The following is a 23,626-nucleotide window of genomic DNA, read 5'->3' on the forward strand; positions in this document are numbered from 1 at the left end:
CCGTGGACGCAGCCGTCAGCCTCTCCACGTACAGTACTCTTCTGATGGAAGTCATTCCTTGACCACGTTGACCATGCCGCGCCGAGAGCACCAGGGCGGTGGACAACGGCGAGGCCTAGGAAGGGGACGACGCGGAGCCGGGGAAGACGTGGCAGTGGAAGCCCACGCGGAGAGGAGTGCGAGGGTTCACTGGTTCGGCTGCGGTGTGAGGCTGCCGTCGCCGCAGGGCCTGGCCAATGGTGGGAGTAGTAGGGGGTGATGAGGCCTCCGCGGCAGCACAGCCGGCCATGGGAGGGAGGAGCAGGTGGCACGACCAGCGGAGCTCTTGGCGGCTGGAGCAAGAAGACCAAAGGTTGAAGAAGCACTATGGCCGTTGGATGGACATCGTTCGGTCACTGGAGCTAGAATCATGAATATTGACTAAGTTGACAAAGCCCTCCATCCCCATCAACTTAGTAGGCCCACAAGTCAGCTTCCCACTATGCTGGGTCCCAGCTAGCAGGGGGAGTATTCATTTTTTTGTGCGCAATAAGGAGGCACTTCCTTGCGTGCGAAGATATAGCTGGTGGGTCCGAGCTGTCAGCGAGGGGAACGTATTTTTCGCAAAATACAGAGGCCCTTCTGGTGGGTCCCAGATGTCAGGTGGAGGAATCATTATTTTGCACGTAATAAGGAGGAATTTCCTTGTGTGTGGCCGTGGACCCAGCTGTCAGCCTCTCCACGTACAGTCCACTTCGGATGGATGTCGTTCGTTGACCACGTTGACCACGCCGCGCCGAGAGCACCAGGGCGGTGGACGACGGCGAGGCCTATGAAGGGAACGACATGGAGTCGGGGAAGACACGGCAGTGGCTACCCACGCGGTGGGGAGTACGAGGGTTGACTGGTTCGGCTGCCGTCGCCGGAGAATAACAGCAGGTGTGGGTGAGTAGAGGGATGGCTAGGAAAGCGATGGGAGTATGGTGGGGCGGTGAGGCCTGCGCGGCAGCACAGCCGGCCGCGGGAGGAAGGAGCAGGCAGTCCCGCGGGTGCTTGTTTGAGCGGCTGGAGCAGGAAGAGCAGAGATTGAAGAAGCACGACGGTCGTTGGATGGACATCCAACAGTCACTGCTTGTGCGTCAACCTTTTTTTAGGAAAGCCTCAAATCTGTGGGAAACAGCATACAGCCCATCTGCCATTATTTCTAATAATTTACCGCCCATTTGCTAATTCTTAAGGTTTTTTGGAGCACATATTCTTTTTGTTAGCATTACAGCCCATATTGTGGCCACGGTTAAAAAATTATACGAAATGTTGCATATTTCGGTGCGGTCCGAACTGTTTTCAATCCCGAAATTTCGAGTCACATTCAAACTGATTTTAAAAATAAATGTATATCAATATAAAATCCAACAAATTGTCCATGCATAAAAATCAATGCAATTTAAAATCTCAAAATGAAAAAAGAATCGAAACTAATTGCCGGTTTGATGTGTTTTAAAAATGTAGAGCCCATTTCTTATTACTGATAGGCCATTTTCTCGGCCAGCCCGATGAAGCTCTCCTCGTCTTGAAAGTTCGTAGCCCAACAGGCCTGACAAAGCGACTTACTTGACAGATCACAAAAAAACTGGGCTATCCATTTTCAGAAAGAACAAGAAAATTACTGGGCTGGTCTATGGTAAACATAAAAGAAAAAGCTGTCTGTGCAGGCCAGAGTGCCCTGCACAGCCCAGTTGACACCCTGCTTTCGTCTCAAAAACAAATTAGATAAATGCCACTCCAATTATGGCGATTCATAAAAATGCCACTGCAATTTTCAAACTTTGAAAAATGCCACTACAATTTTTGCAAACTGAAAAACGCCACTGCAATTTGCAAACTTTGAAAAACGCCAATCCAGACTTCGAAAAATGCCACTGGAAATGGCATGAAATGGCATTTTTCAAAGTTCGGAAATTGCAGTGGCATTTCTCGGAATCACCAGATTTGGAGTGGAATTTATCAAATTAACCCAAAACAAAAATAACTGGGCGAGCTACTGGGTCCCTGGTGTCAGCCGCTCGTTGTGCAATTCCCTTGTTTATTGACTACGTTGACAATGGCATGGGACCCAGATGTCAGAAATCCATTAGGAGGAGCCATTTTTTATTGGCTTGAAATAAGGAGGCACTTGCTTGCGTACTGCCATGACCTTGGTGGGTCCCTGCTGTCATCCTCTCCATGTACAATCATCTCCTGATTTTGTCGCGTCAACCTGGTAGGCCCACAAGTCAGCCTCTAAACCCGTGGTGGACAAATACAACCCATTTAAAAAATAACAGCCCATTCCATACGTTCAAACAGAAAGTTCAACATTCAGAGCAAAGTAACAGGTCTGATCCAGATATAGAGTACTGAACTTCCACGTTGACAACCATCATAGCCAAGTTAACTATCTACTCCCACTAATACTCTAGTAGTGTACAAGTACTAACTTACTCTTAGCTAACTAGACGATTCTGGCTACCATCTGCTGTACATGCTAAACGCCGGCACCGGCGTCCTCCGCCTCGCCTCAGACTTGCCAGAGGTGCGATAGGGCGCGTTGCTCGCGCGCGTTGGCCCTTTCCATGCTGGCGTGGTCCACCGAAGCTTCGGCTTCTAAGCGGGAAACCCACTTGATGAGCTTGTAGTAAAATTCGACGTCGTGAATGTGTGCATGCCCGACAGCCTCCAGGGCTATTTGCCTAGCGCCGGCCTCCACGTAGTCGGCCCAGTTGCGGGCGCTCTGCTCGCGACTCAGAGCGTCGGTGCGCTGCTGCTCCATGTCCCCTTGGCGGCGAAATCGGCAATACGCTGCTCCTCCGCCAGGCGGTCATGCTCCAACAACTCCTCATACTCCGCATTGCCATCTAAAGACCGATATAATGCCTCCTCCCTCCGTCTGCCTTCCAGTTAAAAACCGAATACTAGTTCCGGCGGTGACCGCCTCCGGCGTTGCCTATCGCGGACGGGCGGGGGCATGGCGGACGTGGCGAGAGCGAGGATAAGTGGCGAGCGACGTCGGGCTGCTGGGGGCTTATGAGGATAGGGAGAGTTGGGTGATGGTGCCACCGGAGAAGCCCGGGAAACAGTAATTATAGGCGGAAGGTAGGTGAACTAGCGTGTCGCGGGAAACGCGACGGTCATCACGGTCATCGGAATTCAATGCATAAGCAGGCATGGCTTAGCGTGCCAGCTTGCCGTGGAAAACTAGAAAAACTGAAATTATGACTGTGCCGTCCCGTCTCGTCCGTGCTGGGTCGCATGCCGGCATGACGGTCAAACAAGTGCACTCAAATCATCCAGATGAGGTACTCCCTCCTTGTCAAAAATGATTCCACCACTCATCATATAGTACCTTGGTTGGTTAGATTTTTGAATTAAGCCCTGCAAACTGGAAAGGAGGTAGTATGTGCGTGATCCGCTATTTATTCGTGTAGGATCGAGTAGGTCGTTTTTTGAATTGAGCCCTGCAAACCGGAAAGGAGGTAGTACGTGTGTGATCCGCTATTTATCCGTGTAGGTCAGATAGTGTACGTGTAGGATCGAGTAGGTCGGATGGTGTACGTGTACGACCGCATTAGCTGATGAACGTTTGCTGGGAGATAAGGCATTTGCGAACGTTTTTGCTGGCAGTTTCTTCAGATTCGCATGGCATTTTCTTCATAGCATCTTGTCAGTTTCTTCAGAGGTAGGCATTTTTATTCAAAAAACTGCCACTTCGGATCTTGCGTCGCAACTAAAACTGCCAGCAGCGCATTAGTAGGCTAGCTAGTGATCGATCAGTAACTTGTAAACACTGAGCGAACAGAAATAAGGAACTATTAGTAACTTGTAAACACTGAGAACACAGAAATAAGGATCATGCTGTGCACAGCAGTAAGAGCCGATCCGTTCGAAATGTTCACACGAGACTCACAAGCCTGGCATTGTAATATGTTCACATTAGTAGCCCAAATTCAAAACCAACTAGTACGATTCCCATACATAAGATCAACATGTGAATGCATCTCAATGATTCATAGATCATATACAAATATGTAGCTCCACAAGCAAAGATCTAGAAAAAACATCTGTTCTTCCTACTAACATGGATGCTTCTCTTGGCCAACATTCAGTATCGAGTGAAAGACAAATTTGTTTGTGAAGTCTACAATTTCTCTTGCAAACGTAAGTGGTTTCACCAACAGCTGGAACCATGAGAATGAACCACACATGATGGAGGAACATCCGCTGCAATATTATTTGGTCTTCTCTCGATCACACGGCGAGACTATTTTCGGAATACAAACTTTAACTTAGGCAAAATGATGCCCATTGTATAATCATACCAAATCAATGAAGCACCTAGTGTTGGTAAATAAATAGTACAATACTAGTTTTCTGCAGTCCATGAAGTGACTATCCAATCTTTCTGTGTTTATTTTCAAATGGCACTGCATGCAGTGACTATACTATTCTCTTGTGCAATTCAACCAAAATTGCGGTCACTTTGTTTGTTTACCAAATAGCAAAGGGCAGACATCTCTGTCCGCACAAATATCAAGCAGCTATTAAACATATACCCCACCTTGTATTTTTGGTTTAAACATGTCTCTTCCGCTTAGCATCTGTCATGTTTTGCACTGGACAATTTGATACAGTCATGTTTTGCCCTGGACAATTTCATACTGAATTAATTTGCTCGTTCAGAGCAGAAATATAGCGCCTATTCTTCATCAGACCAAGGATATCCATGTTCACAGTGATGGAAGAGGTGAAATCGATACAACCAAAATTGAGCATCCAACCATTGAATCCTGTCCTGCACCTCCAATGTAGGTCCACCCTGCCAATAAATTCACATGCAAACCACTAGTATTACTATCTAATGACAGTACAAAAAGAGTAGAAAGATAGTAGCAAACCATGTACCTTCGTAATGAACAGCTCATAGTGCCACCAATTGGATATAAAGGTTTGGAAGAAAACATGCTCCTAATGTTGAACCATTTGGACATTTTTTGCAGTTCCACTAAAATCGAGCATCCCTGTTTGCATAGATATTGAAAGTGTGATTACTATAGAAGTGGCACTAGTTGAAGCATAGACTCACAAATATAAGCATTCCAATTTCTTAATGGGAAAAGTTAGCAAGACTGTTTCTAACCACCTGTTTGAAGGAATAAATAAGGCAACAACGGCAGATGTCAGGAAGGCATACATTGAAAAATTGAGCCATTGCTGACCTTTCCTCTTCCTTTAAGCATATTTTGTGCAGTTCAACTAAAATAAAATGCCATCACCGCCTTAACAATTCAGTGACACTGTACAAAAGGAAATGACTTAACATTACATCATGATGTCAGGTATGTAGTCGACAGGCATTAGAGACAAACATACAGACCTCCTCCGATAACATAATGAACATTAATTTTAACAAAGGTGTGACTAGCTTTACCGGGATAATTTGAGTGAACTCTACACCCTTTGTTCCTTAATATAAGACGTTTTCGCAGTTCAATTTAAAGTACCCAACCGTCTAGTATTTAGAAAAACAGGTAGTAGTTTTCTTGAGCACATATCTGGGAAAGCTTGCCAGACTTTATATATGTCCATACGCTAATGCAACACCATTCGATAGTACAAATATAGACTAATCCAGTGGCTAGTGCAACAGTATAGTAGTTATTTTATTACAGGGTACAGTACAATGGTTTTACTGAACAGATTTCCATAAGCTCTAGCACTGGAAGATTTCTATAAGAATTAACAATACAAAATGTAAAGGTAACAAGTTTCAGCATTGGTATAGTAGCTATGCAAGAGCATTAAACCAAATACAAAAGTCTGAAGGCAACTCGCATTATTAACTAATGATAGTATAAAAAATTGCAAACCATGTACCTTCAAGGTAAATATTATTATTTATTTACTAACTCGAGGTATGTAATCTATAAGCATTAACAGTGCAAAAATCTGAAGGTAGTAACAAGATTCATCGTTGGTATACTGGCTGTGCAACAGCATTAGAATGCCTTAGCTGAAAAATCTTTAATACATCCACAATCAACAGCTAACCCTGAAATAATCCACTAACATTAAATGGCACTGCTTAAATTTATTGGTGGCATTAGACTGAGTGCGGCATTAGTTAAATGTGGCATCACTTTAGTAGTAGCATTGCTTGACTTGACCGCTGGCGTTATACTAATAGCAAAAAAGTGGCAATAAGAGCATGGGAGGCCCATTCGGACAGTGGGCGCACCAGTACGATGTACCTCCACGGACGCATAGAGTGGTGAGGGAGGTATGGTTGCCCAGAGCAACAAATATCCAGGCAGCATATGTGGATTACGTCCCATTTTTGTTCTCTTTAGCTACTGATTTTCCCCTTTTCAACCTAGATGCGGGTTCGATGCCTAGTCTCTTGGACAGTATAGTCTCCCTTCCTTTCGTTATTCAACCCAGACATGGATTAGTCTGCATGAAGTAGGGTTTACTTTAATAGTGCAAGTTAAGGTTTTCGTCTGCGTGACCAGCAGAGCAGATGATAGCAAATTGGAAAGATGGTGGAGTGGAAAAAGATCCACATGCAGCGACGTGGCAGATGGGGCAATAGAACAAGGGTATGGTTCGAAAAGAGGTAGTATACCTGAGGGTCGGCGGGAAGTGGCTTCGCTCGTGGTCGTCGTCCTCCGCACACACTACGACAGCGAGCTTGGGGAAGGAGGTCATCCCGCGTGGGCGCTAGGTTTGAGAGGACGGCCTTGTCGTCAGTGCGTGACCTCGCTCGCCGACGAGGAGTGCGTCAACGCTGCACGTCCTTTTCTTCCCCGGCGGATCTGTGACCACCAGTAAGGAGGGAGAGAGAGGCCGTCTTTTTTAGATCTGGAGAGAGGGTGATAGTGTGAGAAGCAAGTGGGCAGCCCTTAGCAAGAAAGTGTTGAAGCTCCAGCCTATATATCTTTTTTATACTATTAGTACTAGAGGTGGAGTAGTGGTAGAGTAGTTTATATTTTCTCTGCATACAGTACCAGTTAGTCGTGCTTCAAAACTGAACGACACGCCATTAAAACAATAAAGTCGAGAAATAATGCGGCACTTCGGGCCAACGCAGCCGGATCACATTTTCCACGAGAAATGACACACCATGTTCCGTTGACATGTGGTCCCGTTCCAACATGTCAGTGAGACGACGGTGAGTCCTTTTGTACAATTTCCGAACGGACGTCTATGTAGGCCGGGGCGCCTCTTCGTGTACCGTGGCAACCATCCACCGCATCTTCGCCTTCCCCTCTCGATTTGGAACTGCTGTCGCACGCTCTTCCTCCCTCGTCCATTTGCCTTCACCCTCCCTTCTGCCATTGTTCGATCGTTGCTACCTCTTTAGCACTGCGTTGGTTTTCCCTTGAAGAGGAAAGAGTGATGCGGTAAAACAGCGTAAGTATTTCCCTCAGTTTTTGAGAACCAAGGTATCAATCCAGTAGGAGGCCACACTCAAGTCCCTCGCACCTACACAAACAAATAAAAACCTCGCAACTAACGCAATAAAGGGGTTGTCAATCCCTTCACGGTCACTTACGAAAGTGAGATCTGATAGATATGATAAGATAATATTTTTGGTATTTTTATGATAAAGATGCAAAGTAAAATAAAAGGCAATAAAAATAGCTAAGTGTTGGAAGATTAATATGATGGAGAATAGACCCGGGGGCCATAGGTTTCACTAGTGGCTTCTCTCAAGAGCATAAGTATTACGGTGGGTGAACAAATTACTGTTGAGCAATTGATAGAATTGAGCATAGTTATGAGAATATCTAGGTATGATCAAGTATATAGGCATCACGTCCGTGACAAGTAGACCGACTCCTGCCTACATCTACTACTATTACTCCACACATCGACCACTATCCAACATGCATCTAGAGTATTAATTTCAAAAGAACAGAGTAATGCTTTAAGTATGATGACATGATGTAGAGGGATAAACTCATGCAATATGATATAAACCCCATCTTGTTATCCTCGATGGCAACAATACAATACGTGCCTTGCTGCCCCTACTGTTACTGGGAAAGGACACCGCAAGATTGAACCCAAAGCTAAGCACTTCTCCCATTGCAAGAAAGATCAATCTAGTAGGCCAAACCAAACTGATAATTCGAAGAGACTTGCAAAGATAACCAATCATACATAAAAGAATTCAGAGAAGATTCAAATATTGTTCATAGATAAACTTGATCATAAACCCACAATTCATCGGTCTCAACAAACACACCGCAAAACAAGATTACATCGAATAGATCTCCACGAGAATCATGGAGAACTTTGTATTGAGATCCAAAGAGAGAGAAGAAGCCATCTAGCTAATAACTATGGACCCGAAGGTCTGAGGTAAACTACTCACACATCATCGGAGAGGCTATGGTGTCGATGTAGAAGCCCTCCGTGATCAATGGCCCCTCCGGCTGGACGCCAGAAAAGGCCCCAAGATGGGATCTCATGGGTACAGAAGGTTGCGGCGGTGGAATTAGGTTTTTGTGGATGCTTCTGTTGGTTTGGGGGTACGTAGGTATATATAGGAGGAAGAAGTACGTCGGTGGAGCAACGTGGGCCCCACGAGGGTGGAGGGAGCGCCCAGGGGGGTAGGCGCGCCCCCCTGCCTCGTGCTCTCACAGTTGATTTCTTGACGTAGACTCCAAGTCCTCTGGATCATGTTTTTTTCCTAAAATCACGTTCCCGAAGGTTTCATTCTGTTTGGACTCCGTTTGATATTCTTTTTCTGCGAAACTCTGAAATAGGCAAAAACAGCAATTTGGGCTGGGCCTCCGGTTAATAGGTTAGTCCCAAAAATAATATAAAAATGTATAACAAAGCCCATTAATCATCCAAAACAGAACATAATATAGGATGAAGCAATCAAAAATTATAGATACGTTGGAGACGTATCAAGCATCCCCAAGCTTAATTCCTGCTCGTCCTCGAGTAGGTAAATGATAAAAACAGAATTTTTGTTGCGGAATGCTACTTGGCATAATTTTTAATGTAACCCTCTTAATTGTGGTATGAATATTCAGATCCGAAAGATTCAAGATAAAAGTTTAAAATCGACATAAAAGCAATAATACTTCAAGCATACTAACTAAGCAATTATTTCTTCTCAAAATAACATGGCCAAAGAAAGTTCATCCCTACAAAATCATATAGTTTATTCATGCTCCATTTTCGTCACACAAGAATGCTCTCATCATGCACAACCCCGATGACAAGCCAAGCAATTGTTTCATACTTTAGTAATCTCAAAAAATTTCAACCTTCACGCAATACATGAGCGTGAGCCATGGATATAGCACTATGGGTGGAATAGAATGTAATGATGGGGTTATGTGGAGAAGACAAAAAAGGAGAAAGTCTCATATCAACGCGGCTAAGCAACGGGCTATGGGGATGCCCATCGATTGATGTTAATGCAAGGAGTAGGGATTGCCATGCAATGGATGCACTAGAGCTATAAATGCATGAAAGCTCAACAAAAGAAACTAAGTGGGTGTGCATCCAACTTGCTTGCTCACGAAGACCTAGGGCATTTGAGGAAGCCCATTGTTGGAATATACAAGCCAAGTTCTATAATGAAAAATTCCCACTAGTATATGAAAGTGACAAAACAAGAGACTCTCTACCATGAAGATCATGGTGCTACTTTGAAGCACAAGTGTGGAAAAAAGGATAGTAGCATTGTCCCTTTTTATTTTCTCTCCTTTTTTTGGGCCTCCCTTTTTTGGGCCTTTCTCTTTTTTTATTGGGACAATGCTCTATGAATGATGATCATCACACTTATATTTATTTACAACTCAATGATTACAACTCGATACTAGAACAAAGTATGACTCTATATGAATGCCTCCGGTGGTATACCGGGATAGGCAATGAACCTAGAGTGACATGTATGTAAAATTATGAACGGTGGCTTTGCCACAAATACGATGTCAACTACATGATCATGCAAAGCAATATGACAATGATGAACGTGTCATGATAAACGGAATGGTGGAAAGTTGCATGGCAATATATCTCAGAATGGCTATGGAAATGCCATAATAGGTAGGTATGGTGGCTGTTTTGAGGAAGATATAAGGAGGTTTATGTGTGACAGAGCGTATCATATCACGGGGTTTGGGTGCACCGGCGAAGTTTGCACCAACTCTCAATGTGAGAAAGGGCAATGCACGATACCGAAGAGGCTAGCAATGACGGAAGGGTAAGAGTGCGTATAATCCATGGACTCAACATTAGTCATAAAGAACTCACATACTTATTGCAGAAATCTACAAGTCATCAGAAACCAAGCACTACGCACATGCTCCTAGGGGGATAGAATGGTAGGAAAAGACCATCGCTCTACCCCGACCGCCACTCATAAGGAAGACAACCAAAGAACACCTCATGTTTCAAATTTGTTACATAACGTTTACCGTACGTGCATGCTACGAGACTTGCAAACTTCAACACAAGTATTTCTCAATTTCACAACTACTCAACTAGCACAACTTTAATATCACTACCTCCATATCTCAAAACAATCATCAAGCATCAAACTTCTCTTAGTATTCAGCACACTTATAAGAAAGTTTTTACTAGTCTTGAATACTTAGCATATTAGGTTTAATTTCCCAATTTAAGAAAATTACCATGTTGTTTAAGACCCTCAAAATAATATAAGTGAAGCATGAGAGAATAATAGTTTCTATAAAACAAAGCCACAGCCGTGCTCTAAAAGATATAAGTGAAGCACTAGAGCAAAAACTATATAGCTCAAAATATATAAGCGAAGCGCATAGAGTATTCTAATAAATTCCGAATCATGTGTGTCTCTCTAAAAAAAGGTGTGTACAGCAAAGATGATTGTGGTAAAATAAAAAGCAAAGACTCAAATCACACAAGACGCTCCAAGCAAAACACTTATCATGTGGTGAATAAAAATATAGCTCCAAGTAAAGTTACCGATGGAAGTAGATGAAAGAGGGGATGCCTTCCGGGGCATCCCCAAGCTTTGGCTTTTTGGTGTCCTTAGATTATCTTGGGGTGCCATGGGCATCCCCAAGCTTAGGCTCTTGCCACTCCTTGTTCCATAATCCATCAAATCTTTTACCCAAAACTTGAAAACTTCACAACACAAAACTTAACAGAAAATCTCGTGAGCTCCGTTAGCGAAAGAAAACAAAACACCACTTCAAGGTACTGTAACAAACTCATTCTTTATTTATATTGGTGTTAAACCTACTGTATTCGAACTTCTCTATGGTTTATAAACTATTTTACTAGCCATGGATTCATCAAAATAAGAAAAAAACACACGAAAAACAGAATCTGTCAAAAACAGATTCTGTAGTAATCTGTAACTAACACAAACTTCTGGAACTCCAAAAACTCTACCAAGATAGGACAACCTAGAAAATTTGTTTATTGATCTGCTGCAATTGGAATCAATATTTTATCACGTTCTGGTGATTTTTAACAATTGTTTTTGTGAATAGAAAGTTTCTGGAATTTTCAGCAAGATCAAATAACTATCATGCAAGAAGATCCTATAGGTTTAACTTGGCACAAACACTAACTAAAACATAAAAAAAAAATCTAACCAGAGGCTAGATCAAATATTTATTCCTAAACAGAAGCAAAAAGCAAAAAAACTAAAAATAAAATTGGGTTGCCTCCCAACAAGCGCTATCGTTTAACGCCCCTAGCTAGGCATAAAAGCAAGGATAGATCTAGGTATTGCCATCTTTGGTAGGCAATCCATAAGTGGCTCTCATAATAGATTCATATGGTAGTTTAATCTTCTTTCTAGGGAAGTGTTCCATGCCTTTCCTTAACGGAAATTGGAATCTAATATTCCCTTCCTTCATATCAACAATTGCACCAATCGTTCTAAGGAAAGGTCTACCAAGAATAATAGGACATGAAGGATTGCAATCTATATCAAGAACAATAAAATCTACGGGAACATAGTTCCTATTTGCAACAATAAGAACATAATTAATTCTTCCCATAGGTTTCTTCATGGTGGAATCCGCAAGGTGCAAGTTCAAAGAACAATCATCAAATTCACGGAAACCTAGCAAATCACACAAAGTTTTTGGAATCGTGGAAACACTAGCACCCAAATCACACAAAGCATAGCATTCATGATCTTTAATTTTAAGTTTAATAGTAGGTTCCCACTCATCATAAAGTTTTCTAGGGATAGAAACTTCCAACTCAAGTTTTTCTTCATAAGATTGCATCAAAGCATCAACGATATGTTTAGTTAAAGCTTTATGTTGACTATAAGCATGTGGAGAATTTAGCACGGATTGCAACAAGGAAATACAATCTATCAAAGAGCAATTATCATAATTAAATTCCTTGAGATCCAAAATAGTGGGTTCATTAATATCTAGAGTTTTGATCTCTTCAATCCCACTTTTACCAATTTTTGCATCAAGATCTAAAAACTCCGAATTTTTGGGACGCCTTCTAGGTAAAGGTGGCTCATATTCAGTCCCATCATTATCAAGATTCATATTGGAAAACAAAGATTTAATAGGGGACACATCAATAACTTTTAGATCTTCATCTTTTTTCTCATAAAAATTAGAAGAACACGCCTTCACAAAGCAATCTTTCTTAGCATGCATCCTAGCGGTTCTTTGCACTTATTCCAGGAATCAATACTATTTTTTGGCAAAGATGAAAACCACACTTTAGCACGATCTCTAAGCGAAAAAGGAAATAGCTCCAATTTAACAATATCATTGTCCACATCTTTCTTCTTTTGCTTATCACACAAATCAACGAAGCTATTTAGATGGGTAGCGGCATCTTCACTGGGAAGGCCGGCGAATTGATCTTTCATAACAAGATTCAACAAAGCAGCATTAATTTCACAAGATTCAGTATCAGTAAGAGGAGCAATCGGAGTGCTAAGAAAATCATTGTTGTTGATATTGGTGAAGTCACACAATTTAGTATTATCTTGAGCCATCGTGACAAACAAGCAATCCAACACATGAGCAAACAAGAAGCAAGCAAAAAAGAGGCGAACGGAATAGAGAGGGCGAATAAAACGGCAAGGGTGAAGTGGGGGAGAGGAAAACGAGAGGCAAATGGAAAATAATGTAATGCGGGAGATATGAGTTTGTGATGGGTACTTGGTATGTTGACTTCTGCGTAGACTCCCCGGCAACGGCGCCAGAAATGGCTCGTTGTCGGGAAAGCAAATCTTGACTTGACTTGGCACGAATCTCCCCGGCAACGGCGCTAGAAATCCTTCTTGCTACCTCTTGAGCACTGCGTTGGTTTTCCCTTGAAGAGGAAAGGGTGATGCAATAAAGCAGCGTATGTATTTCCCTCAGTTTTTGAGAACCAAGGTATCAATCCAGTAGGAGGCCACGCTCAAATCCCTCGCACCTACACAAACAAATAAAAACCTCGCAACCAACGCAATAAAGGGGTTGTCAATCCCTTCACGGTCACTTACGAAAGTGAGATCTGATAGATATGATAAGATAATATTTTTGGTATTTTTATGATAAAGATGCAAAGTAAAATAAAAGGCAATAAAAATAGCTAAGTGTTGGAAGATTAATATGATGGAGAATAGACCCGGGGGCCATAGGTTTCACTAGTGGCTTCTCTCAAGAGCATAAGTATTACGGTGGGTGAACAAATTACTGTTGAGCAATTGATAGAATTGAGCATAGTTATGAGAATATCTAGGTATGATCATGTATATAGGCATCACGTCCGTGACAAGTAGATAGACTCCTTCCTGCATCTACTACTATTACTCCACACATCGACCGCTATCTAGCATGCATCTAGAGTATTAAGTTCAAAAGAACAGAGTAATGCTTTAAGTATGATGACATGATGTAGAGGGATAACCTCATGCAATATGATATAAACCCCATCTTGTTATCCTCGATGGCAACAATACAATACGTGCCTTGCTGCCCCTACTGTCACTGGGAAAGGACACCGCAAGATTGAACCCAAAGCTAAGCACTTCTCCCATTGCAAGAAACATCAATCTAGTAGGCCAAACCAAACTAGTAATTCGAAGAGACTTGCAAAGATAACCAATCATACATAAAAGAATTCAGAGAAGATTCAAATATTGTTCAAAGATAAACTTGATCATAAACCCACAATTCATCGGTCTCAACAAACACACCGCAAAAGAAGATTACATCGAATAGATCTCCACGAGGATCGTGGAGAACTTTGTATTGAGATCCAAAGAGAGAGAAGAAGCCATCTAGCTAATAACTATGGACCCGAAGGTCTGAGGTAAACTACTCACACATCATCGGAGAGGCTATGGTGTTGATGTATAAGCCCTCCGTGATCAATGCCCCCTCCGGCAGGATGCCGGAAAAGGCCCCAAGATGGGATCTCACGGGTACAGAAGGTTGCGACGGTGGAATTAGGTTTTCGTGGATGCTTCTGTTGGTTTGGGGGTACGTAGGTATATATAGGAGGAAGAAGTACGTCGGTGGAGCAACATGGGCCCCACGAGGGTGGAGGGCGCGCCTAGGGGGTAGGCGCGCCCAGGGGGGTAGGCGCGCCCCCTGCCTCGTGCTCTCCTGGTTGATCTTGACGTAGACTCCAAGTCGTCTGGATCACGTTTGTTCCGAAAATCACGTCCCGAAGGTTTCATTCCGTTTGGACTCCATTTGATATTCTTTTTCTGCGAAACTCTGAAATAGGCAAAAAAACAGCAATTTGGGTTGGGCCTCCGGTTAATAGGTTAGTCCCAAAAATAATATAAAAGTGTATAACAAAGCCCATTAATCATCCAAAACAGAACATAATATAGCATGAAGCAATCAAAAATTATAGATACGTTGGAAACGTATCAATCGTCTTCTCCATGGAGGGAACAGGCCGGAAACGACCCCGTTATTCTTGCCCTGATCTAAAAGATGGCGTGGTGGAAGAACTCATTGTTCGCTGCGACGTCATCACCTCGGCTAGCATGGCAAGTTCGTTCAAGACCATTCTCGACTAAGCTAATAACATCATTACAAGGAACCCAAGGGTCCAGGAGCGGTTTGATCTCCCTTATGTTCTTCGCTATAAGCCTGTTCGCATGGGCGCGGACGACGAAGGCCTCGCCTTCTACAAGTTGATGCCGCTTGATAACGATACGTGTGATGTCAAGATGCCATCGCTTAAGGGTAAGGCCTAGGCTAGCGGGAATGCAGATTGGGTTGTTTATATTGGGTACAATTGCGAGTGGGAACTTGTGAATGCGTACACTCGTCAGCGGATTCCACTTCCAAAAATCTCAGAGTGCCCTGAGGTTGAGCACACAGATGATCTACGTACGTTCAAATACGATCATGGTGGTTGTCGTCTACGGAAGATAGCAATTTGTCGAGTTCCCAACCGCTCTTGGAATTATGAGAACTATGAAGTTGTTGCTATCTTCGACAAGCTTGTTGCCGTCGTTACTGATTCCACGGTTCGTCCATGGATATTGCTCAAAAATCTGTTTCTGTACACGGATGAGTACTGTGATGCAATTGAATACGAGGATCTTGTGTTTGCTGCCACCACTCGTGGCACTGTTTTTGCATGGGATCCTCGTAGTTTCGGTACGTTTGTCTTCCACCGTAATTATAATTGTTTCATCCACATGCATGCGGGTTAGCAAGTTTCACTTTACTAATTAACCTTCTTCTTGTGTTTCCAAGGTCCTGTGAACATTCCACCACCTATACTTGGAAAATTTATAACCAAGGGGGAGATGACGGTGGTGATGATCACGAGCATGAGGACGAGCAGAACTTATATACTCAGTGGCGCCTGGCAACTAATTCCGATGGATCACCTCTTCTTGTCTGTATACAGTGCACTGAGATTGTTACTACTGAGGGAGCACGTGTTGTCTCCCATCGTCGCCCTCTCCGGACCTATTCCAACACCCGTTGCAAGGTATTCGGGATGGATACTAGTGTGCTAGCGCCAACACCTTCTCCCTGGTTCAGTATTGATAGTCTTGGAGAAAACTCGCTCTTCCTTGGACCAAACTATCCAATGATGGTGAAAGGCGATCCAACTGCTGTTGACACAATGTTACTACCATTTATGAGAAGCAATTGTATCTATACCTCGGACATTGCGGTGGTTCCCTACCCTGGTCCTGATATATGCCGCTTCAGCCTGGATGACCAGTCCTGCGTTGCTCTCGATATTGACAATAGCTGGCCTTTCCCAGAGCACCTATTGTTCAAAGCAAGCGTTTCCAACGCCGAGGATTGGTTGAGTTGAAGTTCATTTCATTGCTTGTTATTTGTTGTGTGATGAAAACTTCAGTATTTACTAGAATGTGTTGTTGGAAATAATCTATAATGCAACACGTATCCTCGTTGTCATTGTGTGTTGATGACTTGTTGTATGTAATGAACGGTACATTTGCAAATGCATGTCATAGACTATATTTATGAATGGTTTTCGAGTCACTTCTTGGAGTGTGAGTACCATAGTAGTATAGCCAGCATCCGGTTAGTATATGAAGTTGCCACATCACATAGAGCCAACCTAATATTGGAGTATGCTAGCCCTCCACCGGCGCGCCGCTACAAATGGCGGACGAAGTGAGAGGTCGCGTCACCTTGTGTCCATATCTGAGATGCCATGTGTACCACATGAATGACTCCAAGTTCAACCACCGTGATGCTAGGTGCGAGCCGAGGAACACTGTTGGAGAGACCCCCCTCATAATTTTCCTACATTGGTCGTTTGATTCATAGGATAGAATGCTATAGGATTTTTTCCTATGTAATGATGTTTTAATTGGCAATCTAGCATCCACTCCAACTTTTGTTTCACTTCCTTTGTTCCTACGAAGAGAGTATGAAAGGATTGATATAGTTGTCTAGAGGGGGGGTGAATAGGCAACTAACAATTTTTAACTTTTCTTTACCAATTTAAACTTTGCATCAAAGTAGGTTGTCTAGATATGCAACTAAGTGAGCAACCTATATGATGCAATGACAACAAGCACACAAGCAAGCAAGGGATTTAACACAAGTAAGCTTGCGAAAGTAAAGGGACGAGATAACCAAGAGTGGAGCCGGTGAAGACGAGGATGTGTTACCGAAGTTCCTTCCTTTTGAGGGGAAGTACGTCTCCAGTGGAGCGGTGTGGAGGCACAATGCTCCCCAAGAAGCCACTAGGGCCACCGTATTCTCCTCACGCCCTCACACAATGCGAGATGTCGTGATTCCACTATTGGTGCCCTTGAAGGCGGCGACCGGACCTTTACAAACAAGGTTGGGGCAATCTCCACAACTTAATTGGAGGCTCCGAACGACACCACAAAGCTTCACCACAATGGACTATGGCTCCGCGGTGACCTCAACCGTCTAGGGTGCTCAAACACCCAAGAGTAACAAGATCCGCTAGGGATAAGTGGGGGGAATCAAATTTCTCTTGGTGGAAGTGTAGATCGGGGCCTTCTCAACCAATCCCGAGCAAATCAACAAGTTCGATTGGCTAGGGAGAGAGATCGGGCGAAAATGGAGCTTGGAGCAACAATGGAGCTTTTGGGGGAAGAGGTAGGTCAGCTTTGGGGAAGAAGACCTCCTTATATAGTGGGGGAACAATCCAACCGTTACCCCCCAAAACAACCCCGCAGAGGGCGGTACTACCGCATAAGGCAGCGGTACTACTGCTGAGAACAGCGGTACTACCGCTCCCCGGGCGGTACTACCGTGGAGCTAGGAGGGCAGGAGAGATACGGACTCGAGCAGTACTGCCGCAGTGGTAGGGCGGTACTATCACTCATGAGCGGCACTGCTGCTCTACTGCTGCTGCGAAGTACCGCACAATCCGACACGAAAAATGACCCCTCGAGTCGACGCGGTAGGGGCATGGTACCGCAGTGGTATTACTGCTAAGGACCCACCGGCGGTACTACCGCTGCGGAGCGGTACTGCCGCCTGTGACTTCTAAGTGGTACTACCGCTGGGACTAGACTCGGCCCAAAGAAGGGGGAAAGAGACCTCCAATGAAGCGGAAAGGCTCAGAAGGTGTAAAGAGGATGTGTACGTGTTGATTCCACCCTAGCCTTACCAAAACGGACCCCCTCTTGATAGCACGGTGACTCCTACGAAACTAGTCCACCAGAAAAGAAGCGAAAGAGCTACACCGTCTTGAATGACACTCCGAGGGGAAAGAAATCGTCTCGTGCCAAATGATGAATCTCTGAAATGCTCAAAGCACACGATTAGTCCGCAAACATGTTGTCATCAATCACCAAAACTACATCTAGAGAGATATGCCTTAACAATCTCCCCCTTTTTGGTGGACTGATGACAACCAGGGATTTGCACAAGGATATATCATGAAAGTAAAGATACTTAGAGCTACAAAATATAGACGGGCTCCCCCTGAATGTGTGCACCTAGTTAGTAGAGCCTTTGGAATGTAGGACACACACATTAGGATCAACACTCCCCCTATATTTTATAGTCCAACAACCTAAGCATAGGATACAAGAGAGCAGGTAATATAACAGGATAGACAAGCAACTCATAAGATACCAAAGTACTAGAAAGACATAGATAAAGATAAGGTAGCATATGTCTTACACCATATATCTGGAACTTAGGTCTCACTGGCACACAACCAAACAAGGCAAATGGCGAGAAAACACAATGACACAACAAAGAAAACGACGACACCATAAAGCACACCAAAAAGCACAAATCCCTAAGCTCTCTCCCCCTTTGGCATCAAGACACCAAAAGGGCAAAGAGCGACGCTACGGCTCCAGGTGAATGCAAACTGAGGAGCTCTCTCATCACATCCTGGCAGGGTCATCTGCACTGCCATCCTCAGTCGGAAACTGCTCGGTGTCAGAATCGGTCCACGGACAGTGCTGCTGAATCCACTACTCTTCCTAAGTGATCTGGCCCTCGGACCCACTGACAACGGTCGCACCTAGCTGACGCATGAGCTCCTTGTGACGCCCCCTGGCCTTCTTCTCAGCCACATGAGTCATGTACTGACCATGAGACTCCATGCAGAAGAGCTTCTTCATCTTGCACTTGATCTTCTTTGCCCAAGAGGGCTCTGTCCCAGAAGGCTCATAATCCTCATCGTCATCATCGGCCTCAGCCCCATCCTCGATCTCCATGTCAGCAGCAGTAGATGGACCCCCGGATTTAGGGGCTGGGGTGCCCCAACTGTCCTTCTTCCTCAGACGCTTGATCTCATGAGAAACCAATTCTCCAGTTTCCAGCATCACCTGGGGATAGACACGTGCCCAGGCCTTCTCAATGAGCAGCATGATGAACGGACCATAGATCGGGCACTTGCGCTCAGAAATGGCAGTGAGAAGTTGAGACCACATAACATGAGAAATGTCCAGGGACTCGCCAGTGTTTGCTTCCTTCTCATGCTGGCAGAAGAGAAGCATATCCACAAGATAGGAGTGGACCATATCCAGATTCCTGATGCGAGGAAAGAGGGTCTCTCGAAAGACACGATGGAGGATGTCCAGGTAGCACTACAAAAAAAGACACATCCATGACATTTTGGGCCGAACGGAAAAAAATTCTGTCATACATATGACACTTCTATGACGATAATTGTGACAAAACCTGGTATCATCATAGATGTGGTGGGATCCTACTTCTATGACAAAAAATCATGACAGAAAACGGGCTTTTCGTCCTGGGCGGGCCGGAGACGCAGCTGCATGACATTCTTTGGGCCGTCCATGACGGAAAAAACCGTGGTAGAAGCGAGGGCGAGGAAAATTTTGGGGAGTTCCCGGTTACGGTGGGAGGTCGGGGGCCAAGCGATGCGCGTTTCTCTCGTACACGTACGCGCGCGTGTGCGAGGCGTTGGCTCTAACTGAACCCAAGCGAGGCGTTGGGCTCTAACTGAACCCGAGCGATTGCACTTCAGGCTACGCGTTGCTGAACCCGAGCGATCGATCGATGGCTGTTGACTGAACCCGATCGAGCGATTCCTTCGCTACTGCTGCTAACTGAAGCCGATCGATGTTGCCTCTGGGATGAACAGTGAGCGGTGGCATTGCCTCTGGATGAACAGGACCCCGTGGTGTGGTGGAGGGCTAGATGAACAGTAGACAGTGGAGGGGTGCCCGTGGAGGGGTGGTTGAACATGACCCCGTGGTGTGGAGGGTTGGATGAACAATAGACGGTGGAGGGGTGCCCGTGGAGGGGTGGTTGAACAGTAGCCGGTGGAGTAGCGCGCGGTGGAGGCTGGATGAACAGGAGCCCGTGGAGGCTGGAGGAGGTCGACGGTAGCCCGTGGAGGCTAGAGGAGGTCGGTGGTGGAGATGAACAGTTTCCCGTGGAGTCCTGTTTTGCCGTACGTCACACCCCTCCCGATGAACAGGACCCCCGTTTCGACCGTAGGAGGTCCGTTTCGTCCGTTTTGCGGTACGCCACACCCCTCCTGATCAATAGGACCCCCGTTTTGACCGTAGGAGGTCCGTTTCGTCCGTTTTGCGGTACGCCACACCCCTCCCGATCAACAGGACCCCCGTTTCGACCGTAGGAGGTCCGTTTCCTCCGTTTTGCGGTACGCCACACCCCTCCCGATCAACAGGACCCTGTTCCGAACGTAGGAGGTCCGTTTCCTCCATTGTGCGGTACGCCAGGCCTTGTTTCCATCGCCTGTTCCGTCCAAGCCCTCCCGATGAACACGACCGCGCATTCCATTCCGACCTAGCCGGTTGGCTCCCACGCGTTCCGTTGCCTCCCGATGAACACGACGCATTCCGGTGTCTCGCCATGAACACAACGCGTTCCGTTGCCTCCCCATGAACACGACGATGACGCTGTTTCTCCGTTCCGACCCAGCCATGTACACGAGCCCTGGTCGTACGTATGCGTGAGTAGGCGTTTGAGACCCCACCCGTATGTACACATACGTGGCCGTATTTTCTTTCTTGCACCCTGGCCGCTGTACGTACGTGTACATGCTACGTGCGCGCCTCTACTACGACACGTACGTGCCTCTACTACGACATGTGCGCGCCTCTACATCCACCAGTATATATGTACGTACACGTTCGCGACCAGAATGACAACACTACGTACGCTTCGACCAGGTGGGTCCCGACTGTCAGGCACTTCCTTGCCTGCGAAGATGTAGCTGGTGGGTTCCAGCAGTCAGGGGGGCGAATGTTTTTTTTGCCCGGACGCACTTCCTTGCGTGCGAAGATGTAGCTGGTGGGTCCCAGCAGTCAGGGGGAAACGTTTTTTTTCAAGAAATACAATGGCCCGTCCGGTGGGTCCCAGCTGTCAGGTGGAGGAATCATTATTTTCCGCATAATAAGGAGGCACTTCCTTGCTGCGGCCGTGGACCCAGCTGTTAGCCTCTCCACGTATAGTCCATGTCCGATGGAAGTCGTTCCTTGACCATGTTGACCACGCCGCGCCGAGAGCACCCGGGCGGTGAATGACGGCGAGGCCTAGGAAGGGAACGACGGGGAGCCAGGGAAGACGCGGCAGTGGAAGCCCGCGCGGAGAGGAGTACGAGGGTTCACTGGTTCGGCTGCGGTGTGAGGCTGTCGTCGCCGCAGGGCCTGGCCAGCGGTGGGAATAGTAGGGGCGGTGAGGCCTCCGCGGCAGCACAGCCGGCCACGGGAGGCAGGAGCATGCGGCACGACCGGCGCTGCTTTGGGCGGCTGGAGCAAGAAGACCAGAGGTTGAAGAAGCACTACGACCATTGGATGGACATCGTACGGTCACTAGAGCTAGAATCGTTCATATTAACTAAAGTTGACAAAGGCACCCATCCCAGTCAACTTAGTAGGCCCACAAGTCAGCCTCCCACCATGGTGGGTCCCAGCTAGCAGGGGGAGTATTCATTTTTTGTGCGTAATAAGGAGGCACTTCCTTGTGTGCGAAGATATAGCTGGTGGGTCCGGGCTGTCAGCGGCGGTAACGTTTTTTCGCGAAATACAGAGGCCCTTTTGGTGGGTCCCTGATGTCAGGTGGAGGAATCATTATTTTGCGCGTAATAAGGAGGCATTTCCTTGCGTGCGGCCATGGACCCAGCTGTCGGCCTCTCCACGTACAGTCCACTTCAGATGCATGTCGGTCGTTGACCATGTTGACCAGGCCGCGCCGAGAGCAGCAGGGCGGTGGACGATGGCGAGCCCTAGGAAGGGAACGACATGGAGGCAGGGAAGACTCAGCAGTTGTTTCCCACGCGGAGGGGAGTACGACTGTACGAGGGTTTACTGGTTCGTCTGTCGTCGCCGGAGAATAACAACAGGCGTGGGTGAATGGAGGGATGGCTAGGCCAGCGATGGGAGTACGGTGGGGCGGTGAGGCCTGCGCGGCAGCAGAGCCGGCCGCGGGGAGGAGGGAGCAGGCAGTCCCGCCGGCGCTTGTTTGAGCGGCTGGAGCAGGAAGAGCAGAGATTGAAGAAGCACGACGGCCGTTGGATGGCCATCCAACAGTCACTGCTTGTGCGTCAACCTTTTTTTAGGAAAGCCTCAAATATGTGGAAAACAGCATACAGCCCATCTGCCATTATTTCTAATAATTTACAGCCCATTTGCTAATTATTAAGGTTTTTTTGGAGCCCATATTCTTTTTGTTAGCATTACAGCCCATATTGTGGCCACGGTTAAAAAATTATACGAAATTTTGCATATTTCGGTGCGGTCCGAACTGTTTTTAATCCTGAAATTTCGACTCACATTCAAACTGATTTTAAAAATAAATGTATATCAATATAAAATCCAACAAATTCTCCACGCATAAAAATTAATGTAATTTAAAATCTCGAAATGAAAAAAGATATTTGAAACTAATTGCCGGTTTGATGTGTTTTAAAAATGTACATCCCATTTCTCATTAGTGATGGGCCATTTTCTCGGTCAGCCGAATGAAAGCTCTCCTCGTCTTGACAGATTTGCAGCCCAACAGGCCTGACAAAGCAACTTGGCAAATCACAAAAAAACTGGGCTGTGGCCGTGGACCCAGCTGTCAGCCTCTCCACGTACAGTACTCTTCCGATGGAAGTCGTTCCTTGACCACGTTGACCACGCCGCGCGGAGAGCACCACGGCGGTGGACGACGGCGAGGCCTAGGAAGGGGATGACACGGAGCTGGGGAAGACGCGGCAGTGGAAGCCCGCGCAGAGAGGAGTACGAGGGTTCACTGGTTCGGCTGTGGTGTGAGGCTGCCGTCGCCGCAGGGCCTGGCCAGCGGTGGGAATAGTAGGGGTGGTGAGGCCTTCGCGGCAACACAGCCGGCCACAGGAGGCAGGAGCATGCGGCACGACCGGCGCTGCTTTGGGCGGCTGGAGCAAGAAGACCAGAGGTTGAAGAAGCACTACGGCCATTGGATGGACATCGTACGGTCACTGGAGCTAGAATCGTTCATATTGACTAAAGTTGACAAAGGCCCCCGTCCCAGTCAACTTAGTAGGCCCACAAGTCAGCCTCCCACCATGGTGGGTCCCAGCTAGCAGGGGGAGTATTCTTTTTTTTGTGCGTAATAAGGAGGCACTTCCTTGCGTGCGAAGATATAGCTGGTGGGTCCGAGCTGTCAGCGGCGGTAACGTTTTTTTCACGAAATACAGAGGCCCTTTCGGT

Source organism: Aegilops tauschii, chromosome 4 (genome assembly GCF_002575655.3).
Source record: "Aegilops tauschii subsp. strangulata cultivar AL8/78 chromosome 4, Aet v6.0, whole genome shotgun sequence".
Classification (NCBI taxonomy): domain Eukaryota; kingdom Viridiplantae; phylum Streptophyta; class Magnoliopsida; order Poales; family Poaceae; genus Aegilops; species Aegilops tauschii.